Here is an 11,781-nt window from a genome sequence, read left to right as displayed (position 1 = left end):
TAGCATCTAACTTTGTCTTTGGGCTCTCCTCTCTCTTGACATCTTTTTGTTTGGGTTCTTGTAGGATGGGTCTGGACTCTAGAGTCCATTTCTAAAGTTTTTTCTTGGATTGTCATTTATTAGTTTATGTTCTTGTGCTACATCATTAAATAAATATTGTTAATACACAACCAATATCCTTCTTTTCATGTAGCATTTAATGTGCAACTTTCTGTATGTACTGGATATATCAGAGAGTTGCTTTCACACTTTTTACTTATCTACTCTCATTACATTTAATTAATGAAATTAAATATAATATAATTGAGAAATATAACTTCTGTATATATCAACTTAATTTTTACTTGGAGATCATTAGACTTGCAGTTCCTATTACTATCTTTTCTTCTTTTCATGTATTATATTACCCATGCCATCCATATATAGGAGGTTGACTTCATCATTACATGTTACAAAGTTCACCTTTTTCACTAATGGATTTGTGTTTATAATTGCTTTCTTAGATAATTTTTTTTTAGTAATGATCAATTCCTTTTGAAAGATTTTGATTAGAATATATATGTAATTAAATGTAAGTGGAATTGTGTGAGTACTGAGTGCATGCAAAGAAAACAAATATATACATATTTAATTAAGTGTATCTTGACATGAAAAATCAGCATTTTTTATCTATAATCTCTCTCTCTCTCTCTATATATATATTATCATTGATTGGTATTGCAGTAGAGAAGAGGATACAGAAAATCAAGAGAAGAGAGCTTATAGAGTATATAGATGACATACACCTCCACATACTTCCATGAAGAATAATTTATTCTTCCGAGTCCCGAAGATTACTACACCTCTCCCTATCTTATTCCCACCATATCCACTGTCCCCCCCCCCCCCCCCCCCCCCCCCCCCCCCCCGTCCTCTCTCTCTCTCTCTCTCTCTCTTCCCATCACACGCCCTTTCTAGCTTCATCTTCTTCTTTTCTACACATCTTTTACTTCTCTTTCTCTCTCTCTTTCTATGTGTTAATAACATATATAATCCTAAGCTCCAATATATCCATGGCAGATCCATACACTAACTTCTTAAATGGATACTATTTGTTCAACAATTACACCCCTTCTTCACAACAGTTCATGATGAACCCTTGCACCACCAACAATAACCTCTCCATTTTCAACCCACCTCCTTCCCCTCCATTAAGAGAAGTTCTCCCTCTCCTCCCCATGAGAGATCAAGAAGAATCTCAAACCCTTGCTCATGACCATGTCGACATAAACAGCCATGTCGACAAAGAGAAAGAGTTAGTGACTATAGCACTAAACATAGGTCAACCGCAACCATCCATTGATGAACAAGGCACCGTTAAAGCACATAATACATTAGATTTATTATCAAAGGTGGAACAGAGGGAAAGAGATAGAGATCAAGAGGAGGAGGTGTGTGTCGGGGTAGAGGGAAATAGCAATTCCAATGATATCCAAGAGAATAGTACAGAGCATAGTGAAGGAATAGAGATAGGGAGGGTTAACAAGGGACAGTATTGGATTCCTACTCAAGCTCAAATTCTGATTGGCCCCACACAGTTTGCATGCCCGGTTTGTTGCAAAACCTTCAACCGGTACAACAATATGCAGGTGAGCAATATATGTATTTATTAATTAATAAATTAACCCTAATTTTCTCCTTCTATATGTATATATATGTCTTTCTTACATTTTTCATATAGTTCTTATGGAAGTGTGTATATATATATGGCTCTAATGCAATATATAGTTTGACATTGGCATTCTAAACTCATCTGTTAATTTGTTATAATATATGGATAAAAAATCTATCTCTTCCTTCCTTTCTCTGATCTAGATAAGAGCTAATTGTCTCTAGATAACTACAAAGAAATTTAAAATGGAAAGGTTTATTTTAGTCTGCATGCATATATATTTCGATATCTTCAATTCTTCCCAATATAATATTGCATGAAACATATATCTTTCTAGCAGTTTCAGATCCTTCAACTTTTGTCACTTCAAAGTTTTTCAAGAGAGAAAGGTGATCACTTTTCTATTGAGAAGAAGATACATGAATTGATTTGCCAAATTTAGCTGTGATTCTTTCTCAAAAGTTTTTTTTTTTTTTAGAAACAAGTTGAGATGACTGACATTTTCAATTAAAATATTTAAGTACTTTTGTCAGAAATTTTATATTGAATAACTTTTTAGGAGGCTGACATGTTTCTAATAACCTCTATATTCTGTTAGATCTCCTTGTACTCCATACATATAGTTCTAGAAATTAATTAAGAACAAAAGAAAAAATAAAATAGAGCATCTTTTCTTTTCTCCTTTAAAAAGGTTTACTTTGTTTTATGGTGCTGTCCCCTATAGATCTAATCTCCTTTGATCAATTGTTGTGTTCTTTTCTCATTTCACTAAAATAGATAGTATATGCTCTTTATGTATCTCTGATTGTAATTAGTTCAAATTTAAAACTGTTAGGTTTTTAGGGTTTGAGAAGAGGAAGAGAGTAAGAGACAAAGAGAGACCACTCAAAAATGATTTGTATTAGACTTAATTTTCTCTCATGCAAAGAGTTTGCATATTAAAGATACAAAGTCCAACGGATCCGAATATTTGGATCAAAACATAACAATCTCTACCTTGAACCAAATTGCATCTAAAACAAACTAAAACATAAAGCAAATATAACCTAAACAAAGGTAAACATAAAGATACACTAGCAATGCTAGAAACAAAACTAGCTCAAACTAGCTAGAAACAAACTAACACAAAGCTTGAACTTTGCAATTGGAAAAGGCTTTGTGAGCATATTGGCCGGATTTGACTCGGTACCAATCTTCTTAACGGCAACCTTGCCTTTTGAAATCACATCTCGAACAAAATGGTACCTAATGTCAATGTGCTTCATCTTCTTATGATACATGCGGTCCTTGGTCAAATGAATCGCACTTTGGTTGTCACAAAACACCGTAATAGGACCCTTGAAAGAAGACATCTCACCAACAAACGCCTTGAGCCAAATAGCCACCTTAATAGCCTCAATAATTGCCATATATTCGGCCTCAGTACTTGAGAGTGTAATGGTGGCTTGAAATGTAGACTTTCAACTAATTGCACAATCTCCAAAGATAAAAATATAACCCGTCAAAGAACACCTCTTGTCTAAATCACCTACAAAATCCGCATTCATAAAACCCGTTAGTGCCTTGCTATTACCAAACTCCAAACAAGTATCAATAGTACCTCTCAAATAGCGGGAGATCCACTTCACGGCTTCCCAATGTCCTTTCCCTGGACAAAAGAGATATCTACTTACCACACTAACGGCTTGAGCAATGTCGGGTCGAGTACATACCATCAAGTACATGAGACTCTCGACTGCACTTGAATATGGAACCTTTTCCATATATTTCTTCTCAACATCGGATTTTGGGCTTAAAGCGTCCGAAAGCTCGAAATGCACCGCCAGAGGTGTTGAAATAACCTTCACTTTCTCCATGCTAAAACGTCATAACATTTTTTCGGCAAAACTCTTTTGTGAAAGAAACAACTTTCTTTTGGACCTATCCCTTATGATCTTCATCCCGAGAATCCTTTTGGCGGGCCCTAAACCTTTGATCTCAAATGCTGAACTTAGTTGCTTTTTCAACCTCCTAACTTCTTTCAAGTTTAAGGATGCAATCAACATGTCATCCACATAAAGCAACAAGTAAATGAAATCTCCACCATCCAACTTCTTGAAATAGACACAACTATCATAATTGAAACGATGAAAATTAATACTCATCATGAATGAGTCAAACTTCTTGTACCATTGTCACGGTGATTGCTTAAGGCCATAAAAATACTTTTTCAAAAGACACACACGATCCTTCTTTCTCGCAACTTCAAAATTCTCCGGCTAACTCATGTAAATTTGTTCTTCCAAATCACCATGCCAAATACACAATGCCCACAAAACTCCAAGTTGCCCGTACATTGGCCACACAACAAGCCTCTCTTGCTCAAAATTATTATTTCTCGCTCACTCATATGCCCCAGTCTCATATGCCATAACTTTGTAGCATCCGCGTCCAAGATAGTACCCGAACACGCAATGATAGCCGAGCCCGTGACTGTGGAACCTTGTAGAAAATAAAAGTTTCAATTCTCTTCGTCTTTATGATTGTGAGAGCCCCTTTAGAAACCCTAAGAACTCCACCTTCACTTTGGAACCTGCACTCCTTTTTCTCAAGAGACCCCAAAGAAATCAAATTTTTCGACAAATCGGATATATGCCTCAATCAAATTATCTATATTTCTCCACTTGCTATCCATCAACGCATCAATCAAATTATCTCGATAAAAAAATGACATCCTTAATTAACACCTTGGCTCAACAAAATTGCCACCATACGTACTTGTCATAATGCAAAACTCGTCTTCCCATTATACTTCTCAATATCATACTTTGCCAACATATCTATTCAATTTCTCGAACACCCAATTCACCAATTCTCGAAATTATCAAAATTACTCAATCACCAAAACACCACAAATTCAAGTTTGAAATGTTGGATTTATTGCCAACCTTGTTGGATTTAATGCCAACATTGAGCATATATGTAATCTAATTATGCATTGTTTACTGTCATATATGATTGTCAATTAAAGTGATCCAATAAGGAAATAGACAATCAATATATTCATTAGGATGTGGTCCACAAATGTGTAGAACAATTTAGGCAAAAAATCAAATCATTGATGGACTGATTCTAAAATTTGCAATTAAGGAAACCAAATTTTCAGCTGCTGCACGGATTTTGATGCAGTTGCACGTTTTTTTAAGTTGGCATGTGGCAGAAAATTGATTTAGGGTTAGAGTTAGGGTTTGGCAATATGCCGACTCTATATCTTTATAAATAGGTTGGTCCCCAAAGCACAAGTATATACGAAAAGTTGCAGAATTTTCTAGCCGTCATCTAGTCAATTTTCTAGCTGTCATCTCTATTTCTCCCCATTAAAGAATAGAGATATGAGATCATTAAGAAATTGTGAACACGATCTCACAAGGGCAGTCTTGTAGCTTTGGAAGGCTTTATCCTACCACTAAGAAGGCCGCCGACGCTTCAACCTCTACATCGGCTCGAAGTTTTTCTTACTGCTATCTCACAAGTTCATCAACCGCTTTTGAGAGAAGCTTTGCATAAATACGCTAATGGAGTCAGGTATTGCATCTGCTCCCTAAGAATTGATGAATTTTGCATGATGGTCATTTTGGCATAGGTAAATCAATAGTGGCACATTGAATTGAACTGTTTATGTATAACAATAAGCTTCCAACATGAAATTCCAAATCAATAATCAATAAAAATTGAAACTTCACAAATTGATTCCGATGATAACAAAAAATTGACAAATGTGCCAAAGTCAAACTTGACAATAACCAGAAAGTTTAGTTTGGGAGGATAATCATAAATTGAATATGGGTGTATGCGCGGTTCACCAAGGTCCACCAAAAAACTGAGTCGCGGCTCACAAATCAGAGTCGCGCACCAAGAAAAGGACTTATTGCGGCTCACCACGCGGTGTACAGGAAAACCCAGAAGCGGCACTCAGTTTTTTAATCACGCGAGGAATGGAGTAGCGAAATTGAAAACCTAACGGCAGCGGAACAGATCTGAACCCTGGAACTGTTGATCGGACTACCGGCGGCGAGATGGCTCTATACCAATTTATTAGATTTTTAGGATTTGTATTAGATTTAATTCTCTCTCATGCAAAGAGTCTACATATTAAAGATACAAAGTTCAATGAACCCGAATAGCAATTTGGGTTGAAACATTACAAAAACATATATTACTCTCTCTCTCACCATATCTCTCTCTGATCAAATGCAAGAAAACCCTCTGAAACTTGATTCCTCTTTATTATTTGGGGGTGAGGGTGGTAGGGGTTAGAGAAAGAGAGAGAGAGCAAACAGCAAAGTTGTTCTCTGTCATATATGAACCTTTTGGATTTTGTGTTTTATGGTGCTCAGAGGTTTTCGTGCTGAAAATTTCTTTCTGCTAATGAGAAAAAAATACCTTTCAAATAGACTCTTGTCAGTACTGACTGTTCCCAGTGCAAGATCTAGACAAATTTACGTTTACCCTCTCTCTCTCTCTTGTTTTCTCCCACGTAGTTGCACTTGGTAACATTTATTTCCATTTCTAATTTTTAGAATTTTTGTTTTGTTTGCATGCGTGTGAGTTCTTTTTTTTTTTTTTTTTTTTGATTTAAAGCCCGTAGGCAGGTACAAAAAACCACATGCATTACATAATATCAGGCTTAATGCTTCCTAAACAAAAGAAACACCAAAACCATGAGTTATAAAACTGCATTCTCTAGCTCCAGTTCTATCATTGAACCAGTCCTTGTTGATCAGAACATAGGGAAGGTGTATCCCATATATTTCCACCCATGCTCCCTTCCCTTCTTTGCTAAGCAATCAGCCACGTCATTTTGGCTTCTTAGAATATGAGAACACTTCTTTTTTTTTTTTTTGAAAATCTTAGTAGAAGCTACTAAGTAAAGTTACAACTATTATAATTAACATACTTCTACATTCTTCTTTCTGGTTATAGTGTACCAGTAAGATAACAACCCTCTCTAAACCACTTTTCCTGTTTAGCCTATTCCTTTTTTCTTAGCTGCACTTCCACAGTACTGCAACCACATTGCACTTTCTTCAACTACCCTATCAGCTAACTGTCTTGGAGGTATCATTCTATCTTGGAAAAAATTTTCATTTCTCTGTCTCCATATAAACCAGAGGACACACATGAATTTTGATGCCCAATCTTTTATGTTTCTGTTTCTATTACATCTCTCTCTTGAGCTTTCCCATGTTTGTTCCACTGTGTCTTCTTTGATCATGAGTTTGAACCTCATATGCAGTTCCATTCGGTCCCAAACTTGTGAAGCGTACTGACATGAAAAGAAGAGGTGTTGTGTTGTTTCCATATCGCAGTTGTTACACATAATACACCTTAATTCGCATCTCATATGTCTCCTTAGCATCACCTCATGTGTCAGTATCCTTCCTTGTAGCAAAAGATAGGTAAATATTCTGACCTTTGATGGTGCGGGGATGCCCCAGATTTCCTTGTACCCCCAGCCAATAGTTCCTCCTATTTGCATTACTCTATAGAAAGAACCAGCCGAATACTTTCCTGTTTTTGTCCACATCCATTTCAGTTCATCTCGGGACTGTGTGAGTTGCAGTGAAAATGTGATGTCAGGGGCTAGGTTTGAGATTATGGGAGCTGCATCACACAATGATATTCTTTGGAAGGGTGGTCTTTGCTGTCCATCTTTAAATCGCCTTAATGGTGCATCATGCCATGTGTCATACCAGAATGAGACTGATACACCATTTCTCACAAATATGAGAACACTTCAGAGATAGAGTTTTGCTTGATCAACTTCCAACTCTCATAGCACTCCTTATACGCCCTCCAATCAGCCTCTGTTGGCGGTTGGAGAGAAGTGACCAATTCTACCAATGCCTTGTTGTCTGAATAGAAAGTGCACTCACTCAGTCCTCTCCCTTTAACGTACTTGATAGCCTCCAGAAGAGCCACAGCTTCAGTTTGAAAAGCGCAGCAAGCTATCATGTGTGCAGAGTAGTACGCCAATAGGTTTGAACCATGTATTAGCACAAAACCAATGCCACCTTGCCACTGTTGTATCCATGAGCCATCAATGTAACATTTATAGCCATTCACATCCTCTAAGCCTTCATTTTCACTAGAACTCAACTGCCGTGGCAAAGCCAAACATTTAGTAGAGCCAGCCATCAGTGCCTCCACCGAAATATCAGAAAAATATTTTTTGAATTTCCCAAAACTCGGAGTGACACCTGAATATGCCCGCTCATTTCTACTTCTCCACAGAGCCCACATTGTATTTGCGAAGATTGACCATTCCTCCTCTATCATTCTCTCATTCACTAACACTACAGTTTCTTGTAAGTTCTGACCGAGCGCATCAGATCTAATAGCTAGCGGACCTGCTATCCAACATGCCCTTGAGAAAGCACATTCGAATAGCAGATGCATCACATCCTCACTAGCATCACCACAGGTTGCACACAACGGGTCCTGTGTAAGAGTTTCCAAATGAACAATCGTACCCTAGGCACAATATTTCCCCTCCTCCACACTTTCTGCCATAACTCTTTTTGCTCCTGACTTCTATATTGGTCCCAATTTTTAAGAGGTGCATAGGCTTTCTTAACAGAAAAAAATCCATTCACTGTTTTTATGAACACTAGCCTATCTTGCCTTCTTCCCACAACAGGTGGCTGCACTTCTGCCATAATTCTAACACAATTTTCATACCCAAAGAATTCAATCAAAGCCGAGATGTTCCAATTACCTGATTCTGAATCCACTAGGTCAAATAGAACCATGTTGCGCTGTGCTACTGAATGTGCCAGACTTTCTGTTGCTCCTTGAAACCATGGTTGTGCAAAAACTTTACAAATGGTTCCATCCCCAACCCTCCATGATAGCAGGGGTAGGAGGCTCTCCCTCACCTTCATAATACTCTTCCAGAGCACCGAACATTTGTATGTACGCTTAGTGTGCCATAGCTCACTTTGCGGTAAATACTTTGCTTGCATTACTTGCACCCACACGGCCTTTGATCCAGCAGCTAATTTCCACAGAAATTTCATGATCATTGCATCGTTCATTGCACTCAGATCTCGTATCCCCAGCCCTCCCATCTCTATTGGCCTTGAAATTTTTTCCCAAACCACATATGCCATATATCTCCCTTCATCTTTCTTTCCCCAAAAAAACCTTCTAATTTTGTCATTCAAATCTTTAACAACCTGTACCGGGAGCTTTGCCGTAGCCATGTGGTAAATCGGAATTGCCGTTAGAACTGATCGGATGAGAACTAAGCGACCTGCTGGGGATAAAAAACGACCTTTCCAGTTCTGTAACCTCGCATTGACCTTTTGGATTAAAAAGTCATATGAAGATTTGCAAAGGTTGATTGGGGCACCTAGATAGCTTTCCTTCTCTGTATTCTGAGGGACCATAAGCACCCTGGAGACATCTCTAACCTCATCTTGTAATGTCGGTTTGCTAAACCGGACCGAGCTCTTATCCGGCCCTACCTTCTGACCTGACACAGTTGAGAAAACCTCGAGTACTGACATGATGGTTGATGCCTCTTGCACTGTTGCAGCTCCAAAAAGTAGCAAGTCATCTGCATACAAACAATTAGTTAGAGGGCTTGCTGTGGGGGCTAAACAGACCCCTTTCAACCTCTTTTCCTTCACCAAAAAATTCAGACCTCTAGATAGTAAATCCATCCCAAGAATAAATAGATAGGGAGATAGTGCACATCCCTGTCTCAAGCCGCATTCTGGCTTAAAATACCCATCACCCCGCATTCAATAGTAAGATTGTGAGATGAATATTTCTTACACAGTTACATTACATTACACACCTATCAGCATGAAATAAGGAAAGAGAAACTGTTGATGAGGTATTGCACCATTACTACAGCTCATTTGGTCAATCTACATACATAAACAGCATATCTCCATGTTACAATCATTTCTTTCTCCTCTCTCTCTCTACAATAGAGAGACTGTCGTAGTGTTGTTATATATTAATTATCTTCCTTCATATATGCTTCATGTCATGTGATATGTACTTGAATGGAAATATCAAGTATTCATTAAACATTTATATATGTTTTGCTCTTTCTGTGATGCATGACTTGTATTTCATTGCTGCCTTTCTCTTTTCTTACCTCTGCTTACGGATACTGCAATGGAAACTTTTTCTCATGGCTCCTGTTATTTATCTTATTACGTGTTAACTTTTTTAAATGCAATTTTCTTGATTATATATGTATGTTAAAAATGACGTCGTCCTTTTTATATGAAAATTACAAGAAGAATGTTTCTTTTAAATGTGAAAGAAAAAAGCAAAAGCCTGTTACTTAAAAAAGGAAACCAAATTTCCTGCTCTCTCTGACTCTCTCTCTCTCTCTCTCTCTATTATCTGTCTAGTTATCTATCTGACACAACACAAATGGAATATTGATTATAAGTTTGTAAAAATGCAGCTAAGATACATGACAAAACTACATCGCGAAGTTTTATTGTATATATATATATATATGTTTCCTTCTGGATTTCATTAAACAAAAGATTGTAATTTTGTGTGTGTGTGTGTTTAAAATAACTCATGGTTACTTTGATACTTTCTCAGTCATTCTGTTGTTCCTTTGAAAACAATTCGATTAGTTTGATGGAACTAAACATATATGTGTTGAATGATTCACGGTGCTTTTAATTTCTTGGGTTTTTCTTTTTGAAAGTTTATGGTGAACTCAGAAATTAAACAAACAAAATTTAGGGTTTGGTTGTGCAATAAAAGGTTTCCTATATTTCTGAACTAAATAATAACGTAGGATACTTATTAAGTGAAAATTTAAAGAAAATAGACTGCACTATATATATATGTATATGTGCGCATTACGTGTAATTAGTTTTATAATTTCCGAATTAAATAAATACCAGTGGATGATAAACTCACCAAAATTTGATTGATATTTGAGTCCAAAAATTTCCTCTTTGTTCCTAAATGTACCTAAGCATACTAACATGTATGTACATTTTTGTAGATGCACATGTGGGGCCATGGGTCACAATACCGTCGTGGCCCAGAGTCTCTTCGTGGACCCAACCGACTGCCATGCTACGTCTGCCTTGTTACTGTTGTGCACAGGGTTGCCGAAACCACATTGACCACCCACGGTCCCGTCCGCTAAAAGACTTTCGTACTCTGCAAACCCACTACAAGCGCCGGCATGGGATCAAACCGTTTTTGTGCCGAAAATGTGGCAAGGCATTTGCAGTACGTGGTGATTGGCGCACTCATGAGAAAAATTGTGGAAAACTCTGGTAAATCTATACTTGAAACACTTCTTTTGGACACATGTATGGGTCTTGATAATGATGATCAAATTACTTCAGTTTGATAGAACCGTAAACAATTAGTATATTCATAGAAAATAAGGTATAGTGAGATTTTAGCTGGATGATTCTATCTTATAAATCATGTTCACAACAAAACTTGATTTTGTTTGCTAACGAAATTTATTACTACATAATTTTGACAGGTACTGCACATGCGGATCCGACTTCAAACACAAACGTTCGCTCAAAGATCACATCAAGGCATTTGGCAATGGCCATCTGGCAGACGGGATAGATTCCTTTGATGATGTGGAGGAAGACAAGAGGAAGCTGTCTTCGGAGGTGGACCATAGCTTTGGCAATGGCAGCGGCTGTTGATCGTTAACTAAGCGTGAATCAGTGAATTAATTAATACCGTAGAGATATGTAGAAGAGGTGATTTGTTTGGAGTTGCATGGTTGATCAAGAGCTTGAATTACTACTGCTTAATTATGTTTTTGAGAAGACTGCTTAATTATGTTTTGTTGAAGAACTTGGTAGTTTATGTTATCAACTAGTATGCATAATATTGTTTTCAACCGCAATATATATAGCCAGATGTATTTATGGATATATGTTATTAGCCATGTCTTTTGTATATATATATATATATATAGGATTTGGCTAATATGCTATGGGTAGCTAAGAGGCCTCCCGTGCTACGGCTCAATATTCGACTTTTCGAAATCCTAACGGTCGATCCGAACCGTTCATCTTATTCTCCATATTAATATGTGTTTGGAGACTAAATTTTACATTTTTTGG

At 37.2% G+C, this 11,781-nt stretch overlaps 1 pseudogene across 1 annotated transcript; it reads left to right on the top strand.

The window, feature by feature from the left end:
* The first annotated feature begins 963 nt into the window (after positions 1–963).
* On the top strand, positions 964–11,469 carry LOC144549589 (zinc finger protein WIP2-like; annotated as a pseudogene). The gene is made up of 3 exons (XR_013509719.1): positions 964–1,628; positions 10,683–10,962; positions 11,181–11,469. The product of XR_013509719.1 is annotated as a zinc finger protein WIP2-like (transcript).
* The last annotated feature ends 312 nt before the right edge of the window (positions 11,470–11,781 follow it).

The sequence above is a fragment of the Carex rostrata genome, chromosome 35, assembly GCF_964058835.1.
Source record: "Carex rostrata chromosome 35, lpCarRost1.2, whole genome shotgun sequence".
NCBI lineage: Eukaryota > Viridiplantae > Streptophyta > Magnoliopsida > Poales > Cyperaceae > Carex > Carex rostrata.
This window is presented reverse-complemented; position numbering and strand designations above follow the sequence as displayed.